Source organism: Polypterus senegalus, chromosome 4 (genome assembly GCF_016835505.1).
Source record: "Polypterus senegalus isolate Bchr_013 chromosome 4, ASM1683550v1, whole genome shotgun sequence".
NCBI lineage: Eukaryota > Metazoa > Chordata > Cladistia > Polypteriformes > Polypteridae > Polypterus > Polypterus senegalus.
Window position 1 is genome coordinate 64,142,715 of NC_053157.1, and position 12,002 is coordinate 64,154,716.

Genomic DNA, 12,002 nt, shown 5'->3' on the forward strand with positions numbered 1-12,002 from the left:
GTCAAGGAGGATGTGAAGAGTTTTAGGAATGTTTAAGTCAAACTAGAAAATGCAGACAGTGAAGAAGCAAATGCCTTGAATTTGCACCTTGTTGAAGTTTATGCATGTGAAGAAGATAATAACCTTGAAAAAGTAACAGGGACTACTAAGGATTTATTTAGTGACTTGGAAATTACTATTAAATTGACTGAAATCTAACAAGCCACCAGCACCAGATAACATTTATCAGTTGGAGAATACATATCTAGACCCTTGGCACATATTTTTTTAAAAAATCGCTAAAGAAAGAGGAAATTCCTAAGGACTAAAGGCTATCAAATATTATCAAGTTGTATGAAAAGAGTGACTGGCCTGATTCAAGTAACTATAGGCCAGTAAGCTTAACATGCATCATAGCTAAATTAACAGAAGCAATTTTAAGGACAAAGTTAAACAACACATGTCTAGAACAGAAGTATTACTCAACATGGGTTGGTGGACGAGGAAGGTCATGTTTCTCTAATATGCCAGAATTCTAGGACAAAGCAACAAAAAAATACGATCAGAAAGACACACATATTGTTATTAATCTTGATTTTCAAAAGTCTTTTGATAAGGTGCCACATGAAATGTTAGTGATTTTATTACAATAGGTAGGAATTCAGGGTGAAGTCTGTAGATGGATATAAAACTGTCTCAAACACAGGAAGCTAGGGGTTATGATGAGGGGAAGTTTTTCAGAATTAGGTGATGCTAACAGTGGTGTCACTTAGGGTTCAATGCTGGATCCAGTGTTCTTTTTAATATATATAAACAGTAAGAACATAATCAATAGACTAGTTAAAACTACATATGATATCAAACTAGGTGAAAGGGCAGGTAACGTGGAATCAGCTGAATTGTTACAGGGGGATTTGGATATTGTGATTGTGCTCTCTTTATAACTTTACACTCCATTTCAACATGATTATTTATGTATTATGTTTTATTAAGATGTGAATCCAAATCTGATATTAGGTTTCTATTTAACTTTTGTTTTCATATTGGTAGAGCTTGTTTGTGTTTTTCTACCAACACAATTTATGATCTCTGACCCAATTATAATAGTAATGCCTTAAAAACTACACCACAGAATGAAGGTGCCTAAAAAAAATCGCATTAGAAAAAGACACAAATTAGTTTGAAATGAGTTTAACAAGAACAAAGGGATATAGGTGGAAACTTCACACAAACATTATGAACTTTTTCTTCACACAGAAACCCACAGACACATGAAATAAATTTCTAAAGAGTGTGGTAGAGAATAGGACATTAGGGAACCTTTTAAATACAACTTCTTGTTTTTTTGAAGAAATTTGATGGATAGGATTGTTGAGTTTTTTTGGGTTTAATGACCCATTCTCATAAATTTTTTTCTAAAGTTTTAATGCAATTGATTTACCCTTTAAATCATCTTATTTTAAAAACTAATCTGCTGCATAAAAGTAAAAGTAAATGAAGTGCATTGTGAGTGATAGAGGATTGTTCCTTGGATTTAATGGTATCATTGTTTTAGCACCCTTAAAGGATGTCTATAGGGCAATCATCTCTAAACTCTTGCACTCTGATTTAACATCAAAACATATCTTTATAAAGCCAAGTCAAGTCAATCCAAATGTTATTTTGTAACTGTTTGCATAGCGAGATGAACCATCATTTCTTCATAACCACAGTGCAACATATGTCATCCTAACAATAGGCAAAGTATACTATACAATAAAAACACACATTCAATATGCTGAAAGAGAAAAAGGACATGGAAAACAAAAAGAAAAGAGTGCAGAGTCTGGTAGAACATGAATAGATGCTTCGATACCATTTGCCACATTGTAAAAGCACAGAGAGGGCATGTAATAGGTGAAAATAGTCTTTCACAATGCTGCACGCACTGGGCACAGGGAAGTTAGAGGCACTCCGATAACCATCTGAGCTGCCGCCCACTATCAGTTGCAGAGTATTTCGGTCAGAGACATTGCAGTTTACAAACCATACGGTAATTCAATTTTACAGGACATGTTTCAATAGTTTCCCTGTAGAAAATATCGAGAATGGGCAGGGGAGTCTATCCCTCTTTAGTCTCCAAAAACATGTAGTCACTTCTATGTCTTCTTGGCTATGGGGGTGGTATTTATGAACCAAGTAAGATCGTTCACAATGTTAAAGCCCAGAAATTTGGTGTTCTTGATCCTGTAAACAATAGACCGATCAATGTAAAGTGGAGTGGTGCCAGTGCAAGACTTCCTGAAGTTCACAAACATTTATTTTGTTTTGTTAGCATTAAGAGAGTGATTTTAGCTCTTACACCAGTCAGCAAGACTCTCTACCTCCTCCATGAATGCTGCTTTATCATTATTGTTGATGAGACCCACCCCAATCACAGAGTACTTCACTGAACAGTAGTGGGTCAGCAGTAATAAGAGCAGTGGACTAAGAATGCAGCCCTGTGGCACTCCTGTGCTGACTGTGATGATACTGGAGGTGTTGGTGCCAATATGCACAGACTGAGACCTTTACAATAGGAAGTCAAGAATCCAGTTGCAGAAGGACGTGCAGTGGCCAAGCCCTTTCAGTTGCAATAGTTTCTTCAAACGATGGTGTTGAACTCTGAGCTAAAATTGATGAAGAGCATCCTCATATAATTGTATTTCTTATCCAGGTGGGTGGGTCAGTGAAAGGTTTAGTACAATAGTACTGCAGTGGTAGTGGACCAATAAGGGTGTTACACAGACTGCATAGGGTCCAGTGAGCAGAGGAGGCAAGCCTTAATGTGGTTCATTACTAATCTTTCAAAATATTTCATAATGAGTGGTGTGAGTGCTACAAGGCAATAGTCTTTCAAACAGGTCACGGCTGATTTCTTTTCTACTGGAATGATTATGGTGGTCTTGAAGCATGTTTGGACAATTTCTTGGCTAAAGGAAATGTTAAGATAACTGTGAGGACTTCAGCTAACTGATCTGCACATTCCTTGAGCACTTGGCCCAGTATATTGTCTTGTCCAGTAGCTTTGTGTGGATTCACTCAATTAGTGGTTGAAGTGAAACTTAACTCTTTTAGGGCTGATTTTGACTTTTGTCAACAGTAGGGTTGAGGTTGGATGTTGACTTTAGTTAACATCCAGGGGCAGAGGGTAATAATCAGCTGTAGACGTCGACAAAACTCACCATCACGTTAGTGGTAGACCCTCTTTGTTAGGAGGACTGTTAGACTCATTGACTTGACATCGAATACCTGCGTGTGTGTGTGAGGAGCGTAGAGTAAACAACATCTAGAATGACATTGACATTGGGCAAAACAGCAAAGTGAATGTGCAAAGCAAAATCCTCTGTGGGCATTATTAATTTTTTTTGCTTTTTGCATATTATTGCTGAATCAGACTCTGACTCATCAAACTCCGATATTGATGCCAGTGATCTGGAAATCAAAAACGAAAGGCAGGTAGCTGTTTCTTTTCCAGAAAGTGCCCTTCAGAATATTAATGGTTAGACAAACAGGTTTGTAGTAAATATATAAGCAGTGTGACAGCAGATCTTTGAAATCTAATGTTTAACGTTAAAGGCATATAGTGTTTGCTTTGTATGCTTTTTAAGAAGCTGAGTTTTTGGGAAAGATATTCAGAAAATGAAAAAAATAATTAGCCCTGAAAGAGTTAATTATTATTGGTACACTATGTTTTGTTGGCATCTTGTTCCTCCTCACAATCCCTTTTAAATTTTACGTTTGTCCCTCTCAGAGCGTTTAGTGCATTAATATACATTGTCACAGGAGACTGGGGGTCAGACCCAGCCGGGACGCCTGGAAGGGCCGGGAGGCAGTCAGTACGTCCCCTGGACCACGAGGGGGCAACCGCCCTGGATAAGCAAGGGACCACAGGGATGAAGCAAGGAGGAACAAACCAGTGGGGGCCCGTGGCTTCTGTCAGGGGGTGCCCCAAGTCTCTTAAAGCCCGGGAACTCTGCTCTTCCACCACACCTGGAAAGGTGGAGGAAGATCCCTTCAGCAATGCCCGGAGTGCTTCTGGGTGCAAGAGCAGCACTTCCACCACACCAGGAAGTGCTGCCGGAAGAGGACGTAATCACGCACCTGGAGTACATCCGGGTGGGAATAAAAGGGGCCACCTCACTTCAATAAGGGAGCTAGAGTCGGGAGTGGGAGCAGGACGTGAGGAGAGGAAAGGCGGCCCACGAACAGTAAGAGAAAGGCCTGTGGAGGGAGATTGGTCCTGGGGGCACTGTGTGCTGTGCAGAACTGGTTTAATAAATGTGTGGTTAATAAAGTGCTGGTGTTAATTTGGTGGTGTTCGGACCCAGGTCTCACAACATATATAGAAGAGGGGGGTGTTTTAAGTTCGAAGGTATACATAGCTGGGGGGGTATAATAAATATAAATACATTCACATGAAACAGATAACAGATGAAATGGTCAGGGGCTTGGCACAATATATCACAATTCAGTATATCTTAAGCCCCTACCTCTCAACGCCACTGAAATGATATGGGAAATCTGGTACTTGATTCTGTTCATATACATCTTCAGAACATTTTCTTATATGACATTTAATGTACAGTGTATTGTAGTAGTGTAGTAAAATACGAATGACAATGATAGAAAGAGTGAGAGAGTACAGCCTCAGTGTTTGATTAAAATTTACTTATTTAACTAATTTACACTTCAATTTAAATACAAATTTTAGATTTTCAAAACAAATTAAAAAGCTGTGACTATTTAGGAAGCAAAAAAACCCCAGAATATTCTGATTCATTACATAACACAGTTTCTCTCACACTTTCCTTTTTTTGAACTAAATTTAATCAATTTTCATAAAATGTAATTAAACAGAAAAATGTATTCCTACTATAATTAATGTTGTCAACACTGATTTAAATCAAAGGGGAACAAAAATCTATATTCGCAATTATTTGCTTTAAAAATTTGCGAGTGTGAACTTTTAATTAAATTACCTTTGATTTCTGATCATTGAATTGCTATCAGACTGATGGAATATTCATGGCATCATTTTGATTATTTGATAGTTATCAAATAAATTACTTGTGTATGTTAAAAGGTGCCTTTTTGTCTGTTTTGTGAGCTTTGTAATGCATGTTTAATTAATTTTGTTTTCTCTGATTAAGTAATAGAATTTAAATTAGAAGCAATAGTCTCTAGAGCACAAAAGTCATTGTTTTCCTCATTTAGTTTAAAAAGACATTTTTCACATACAGTAAGTATTGCATTTGTCAATTACATCATAAACATGTGAATTGTGAATGTTTAGGGTGCATTAATAAAGCTGATTGATTACGTATATTTTGCTTTAGGGAGCTGTACAAAGCACCTAAAGTGTTTTGGAAAATGTAATAACTTTAATTGCATGTAATAAGATGGAAACTCCCAGAGGCTTTTAGTTGTAACCAATGCTTGTGTTTATTGACATTTAACCAGTTGCAGGAGTTTCAACATGAAGTAATTAAAAAGAAATTAAAGCAAAATCGCACATTGCAAGAAATGCTACAGCAATATTGACTTAGATTTTCATCTGAAATATCATCTGAACAAACAGTAACAGGTTACCATATTGACAACTGCATACTGCACACATAAAAAGATATTTTGATGAAGTTAAAAAATACACAGATCAGCAACCACATTAAAGCCACTGATGGATGAAGTGAATAACATTAATTATCTTGTTACAGTGGCACCTGTCAAAGAGTCATAGGCAGCAAGTGAACTGTCAGTGCAGAAGCTGATGTGTTGGAAGTAGTAAATGTAGGCAAGCGTAAAGATCTGAGCGACTTTGACAAGGGCCAAATTGTGATACCTAGAGGCCTGGATCAGAGCGTCTCCAAAATTGCAGGTATTGTGGGTGTTCCCAGTATGCAGTGGTTAGTACCGTCCAAAAGTGGTCCAAAGAATGGCTGTTCAAGGCTCATTGATATGTGTGGAGAACAAAGACTAGCCCATCTCTCACAGAAGAGCTAATGTTACACAAGTGTATGAAAAACTTAATGTTGGTCATTAGAGAGAAAGGTGTCAGAACACACAGTGCATTGCTACTTGCTGCATATGGTGATACGTAGCTGCAGATCAGGCGGAGTGCCCATGCAGACCCCTGCCGACCATCAAAAGCGCATACAATGGACATGTGAGACTCAAAACTGGACCATGAAGCAATGGAGTAAGGGGGCCTGATCAAATGAATCACATTTTTCTTTTAGATCATGTGGAAAGTTGTGTATGCATGCATCATTTAGCTGAAGAAGAGAAAGAAACAGAATGTACTATGGGACATTACCCTTCTTTTGATGTTTCTGTTATGGTCAATCATTTTAAAACAGGGTAGTTCAGGTTCAATAAACCAATCCAGTGGTATGAAAAGTGCCCTATAGAGGAGTTGCACATTCATTATCTCTCACACTTTAGCTACTACAAAGCAATTGTGTTAATATTCATATAAAAATTTTTTAATTCTATATTTACTACTTAAAACTCGAAGAAGGAAAATAAGAACTTAAGACTACCAATTGAGTCTGGTTACAACCAAAAGTTCATCTTGGATTAGTATAATGGTGTCAGTGAAAAGTTATAGGCACTACAGTATTACATAGACACAGTTGAAACGCCTGCCATAAACTGTGGCACTTTCTCCAACATTATCATATTAACCTGAATATTCATGCTATAGCTGGGTGCAAGTAAAAACAAAAGTATCCACTGTGACAGATGGGGGCACTCTCGCTCCCTTGAACCCCTGTCCACGACTCCAGACACCAGGTAAAAGTCCAAATGCTGACTTTATTAAATTGCCACAGTGCACAAAGCACCCTCTCCTCCACTATACTCATTAAATAACAATAACTACAATAATAAACAATCCTCCACTCCCAGACGCGTTGCCACCCTTCCACCCAGCTCAGCTCACCGTCTGGGAGCTCCCATAGTCCTTTTATATTCCCTGACCCGGAAGTGTTCCAATCCCCAGTCCATGTTACTCTCAATCCCTTCCGTCAGCTACAAGTCCTTTCTTTTCACCCCGGAAGCCCGTCGCTCTTCCTTTGACGAACTTTTGGGTTAAAGGGCACAAAGAAGTCTTCGGTCCTCCTTGCAGCTCCCTCTTGCAGCCACTGTGGTATCCAGCAGGGTCTTGTATAAAAACTACATGTTCCATTACTCCTTGCTGGTCTTCGGGGCACCTCCATACTGCAGGGAGGGCTCCATCTGGTGGGCTGGGGATATTGGCCGGGATGACAAGCCGGCCACATCTCACACCACTTAACTCTGCATACCAATGAGGCAGTGTACGCATGGAGTCATTGGAAAATGTACATGTAATAACATACTGAACGTGATACTTATTAGGCTTCTAGTTATTTAAAGATAAAATAGCATGGACCTACCTTTCAGCTTAAATCATCATATTTAAATCAAAGCCTCTTTTTCCACCACGAATAACTTGCAAAAAAATTGCAGCATTATTAAGGTATACATAAAGCGGACAATTAAGTGTAGTTGCAATAGCAGAAAACCTTCTGTATGTACTCATTGTTATGTTGTTTAGTTCAAGGGTTGGCATGTAGCATAGCCGTTTTTGGAAAGTTGGTTTGTTGTGGGTCCATGTTTAAAAAAAGAAAAGTTTTTTTTGTTTGAATGAAGGCTCACAGGTGTCACTTCTTCATTTGTGATTCTTGAAGATATTACAAAAACAAAACAAAAAAAATCATCTTTAGACCCAGAAATGACTAAACATTGTCTAGGCCCGGTATAAGAACCCATCCTGTGGAAATAATTATCTGATATTAAACAGCATCCATCCATTTTCGGGAATTTACAAATTGTTGATTTGCAATGGTTTTCTTTTCATTACATCCATCCTGATGTCAGTTATTAAGTCTGGCCAAAGTGCAGGCTCAAAAAATCACTCATATCAAACTTGTTCTGGCTACCTTGTATTGATTCTTCTACTTTAACAATTTTGGTCTCGGTTGCCTCCGCATCATTGTCTCCAGGATTAGCCTCTTCAGTAGATGTACTGGCAACAGTTACTGTTTCCCTGGGAGTCATCATTTACTGACTGATCAGTGCTACATGCCATTGCTATATGGGGAACTTTAAGCCAGGAACTGTGCACTCTTTTTTGTGTTAACATACATGACCACAGTCCAAATACAGGTAATGCACTAGGATTTTCAAAGAAGGATAATGAACAGTGAATTTACATAAGACAATAAGATCAATGGATATTATGCCTGGTTGCCTAAACCTAAACAGAAAGGTGCCCTACCTGACATTCCCTTAACCTTTTCCCACTAACTCAGACCTCTGTCGTCTCCAAACCTGATGAGTCGATATTTCCTCCTGACTTCAAGCTCTTCTCGTTTATGGACAGGAGGTACTAATTTTTCATGACTGAGGATCACTTCTGTGTCAGCCAGAATGCTTTACAGGTAGTGAGGTTGTCTTCTTTGTCATTAATTCTAGGTTAGAAAGTCCTTCCGTGTCTGCTCTGTAATTCCTGAAAGCTTTATAGCTGGTATCCTTTGACATACATAATATCACAGTACATAACCAGCTGATAATACAATGCCACAGATATTAAAATAACACACAGCATCAAAAATTGGACTATTTTGAGCAATAACACCTTGGTGACTAAAGTTCTTCAGTTAAAGAGGGATGCATGAGAAGTGTCAATGATTATCTTATTAGCGCTCTGTATATATATATATATATATATATATATATATATATATATATATATATATATATATATATATATATATATATATATATATATATATATACAGTATATATATATATATATATATATATATATATATGTATACATATATACACACACACATCATTTAACTAAGATGCATTGTTTGACTCTATATCTTTGTATAATACAAATCAGTGACAAAATCATTCTCCTAAGGCAAGTTACATGAATTTTATAATTTAACATTCATTTGAAAATGATAAATCTTCTGCCCCATACTAATCACTCATTCACAGACTGTGATTCTGACTGAAACTCTGAGTGGCTTGCATCAGACTTCGGAAATCTCATGAACCAGCTGTGATCTGAAGCTTTTTCATCTCTTCATCTCTCCCACTTATTCTAACTTTAAAACCTACCAAATTTTCAAAAATATGGGGATTAACTTGCATAAATTTTCAAGTGTGTGTTTACAAATGATGTGAATGATTACTGAGCTATTGTGAACATAAGAAATTATAGACTTCCTTAAACTACATTAACTTTAACTTAATGAACTTTACTTTTTAAAAAGATTTGTGGAGCATGCATTTTTTCACAAAGACTGAAAACAAAGTGACATTACAAGATTATCCAAAACTGGTTTGTACTTCACACAGCACCCTATAAGCTAACATCCTCAAGGGTCTCTTTCAGTCTCTTCTGTTCACTACCTATTGTTAACAATTGCACTAGCTCCATGCTCAGACTCAAGTAACACTCATGGAGGACAAAGGAGAAAGGACAAAACTATGAATACCCTATACCTGACTGGGAATTCCTATACTATTAAAGGCTCTGTACAATTATGTAGAGGGGCTGGTCTAGTAACGCATTGTACTGACTAAGTACTCCTGTATCATCTTATGTATGTTAAATTCCAGGAGTGCATCATTTACAGGTGATTTAAACCCAGAATTCTGAAGGGTAATGAAGTTTCTAACAGATTGTAAAATGTGGGGCAGATGGAATTAGGCCAACATCTAAGCCCTACAGTATTATCCACCCCACCACCCGAATTTTAACAAAACACATCAGAAAAATGTCAAAATAAATGAAATATATTATGCACCAAAAACAGTATGTTGTGACAGATAGGGGGCACTGTCGTCCCCTTGAACCATCGGACCAGACACCAGATAAACATCCAAATAAATTTATTTTTACAATAAAGTGCATAAAGCACCTTCACCTCCACTATTCCTTAAATAAACAATACACAATAACAATAATAAATCCTCCACTCCCAGATGCGTTGTCACCTTTCCTCCCAACTCAGCTCAACATTGGGATCTCCCACAGTCCTTTTTAAAGTCCTTGACCCGGAAGTGTTTCTCTCTCTGTCCATGTGACTTTGCAACACTTCCGGGTCAGATGAAAACTCCTTTTTTCTTCAACCTGGAAGTACGTCATTTCTTCTGTCCCCGTGACTGGGACGTACTTCCGGGCTGTAGGGAAAATATTCCTTGATCCTTCCTGCGGCGTTCTCTAGCGGCCCCCATGGTATCCAGCAGGGCTGTGAATAAAGACTCCATTGTCCATGATTCCCTGCTGGAATTCGGGGCACTTCCATGCTGCAGGGAGGGCTCCATCTGGCAGCCTGGGGGTATTGGCCGGGATGAATGGCTGGCCATAAAGCACAATATATATACAACTACTTACAAACACAGCAATGAAAAGAAATACCATATATACTCATGTATAAGTTGAGTTTTGAAACCCGAAAAATCGATGATATAATCAGACCCGACTTATACACCCATTCAGATATGCGACACTTAATCTTCTTGCCTTCTCCAATCTTGAATCAGTTTCTAAGACGCATCGAATTTTGTTGCAGCAGTGCAGTTTCTAATTTCTTTCGCTACTTCAACAATGTTTAATTTAAAACCAGCTTCATATTTTCTTCGATCAAATGCGCCATCGTAGATAAGGGATGCTCTTATGATAAAGGTGTATGAGGGTGTGAGATACACAAAACAGTGCAAACTTCGCTTCGGAATAGTTTGGGAATTACTGTGTGGTCACGTAAGCACAATACATAGAAAAAAAAGGCATTGGTTACTCTCTCAGGTGGGCGTTAGCATATCATGATCTCTTGGATCAATAGCGTGAGTTTTCTGCATTCAACTTATACAATCGAAATTATAAAATACCAGAAATTATATGGTAAAGTCAAATCCCGACTTATCTGTGGGAGAACTTATCCACGAGTATATACAGTAATAAACGTATAAAATGCATGCTATGAACAAATCCTCCCAGGCGATATACAGTTCTGAAAGTCCTTACTGTAAATAATGGGTGTAGATCCCAAAATGCAAACAACAGTTTCTTGAAAAAAAAAAGGTTTGATGGAATATTCCCCTTTTGTAAATGGCTTCACAGAAAAATGGGTAATGTAATTAAGTCCTGTGCTTCTTCCATGAAGAACAACTAAAGACAGGAATGGAAAAAATATTCACCACTATCCCTACATCTGATGGACGTCCCAAATCCTTTCCTGCTACAAATATCTAGTTCAAAAAAGGTTTTGGAGAGCTGCTTATTATAAAATTTATGGAAAATGAAACAGTCAAAAAGCCCTGCCTTATCCTTCTCCTCCATTTTTTAATGTACAACAATTACTTGGCCCTGAAACTGCTTGTCAGTCACATGTCCAATTACTTTGAAGTCTTTGAAAATGGAGGAACTCTGAAAAATGGCTGTAATTTCTGAAAGCTTAATGCAATACCTTTGTTAAACCCCTTAAATTAAACCTGAAAGTCTATACTTCTGTCACATCTTTATTGCTTAATTTCTAATCCATTGTGGTGGTGCACAGAGAGAAAATTACAAAAATTGCATCAATATACAATACTTATGGACCTAACTGTAGATAACAAGAAAATTAGGAAAATAAGGTATTGGCAAAATCTGAATACTACTTGCCCTTAACACTCTATTACACAGCACCTCACTTGCCCTTAATGCACCACTCACCACTTTTATTTAATATAAGTCTTGTGTCGCTGTGGTTTTCCATATTTATTCATTTGATAACTGCAATAGTGGATTATGTACATATGTGTACAAAGGGTGGTCCAGATCTAATTATATAGATCCAGATCGTCTGGATGACTTTGACTTATGCGGGGACGATTCCAGTTCGGCACGAAGACGATTCTTCATGTCGTCAGTTCTCGATGGTCTGGGAATTTTCGGGTGATTTTCCATGTAATAAACT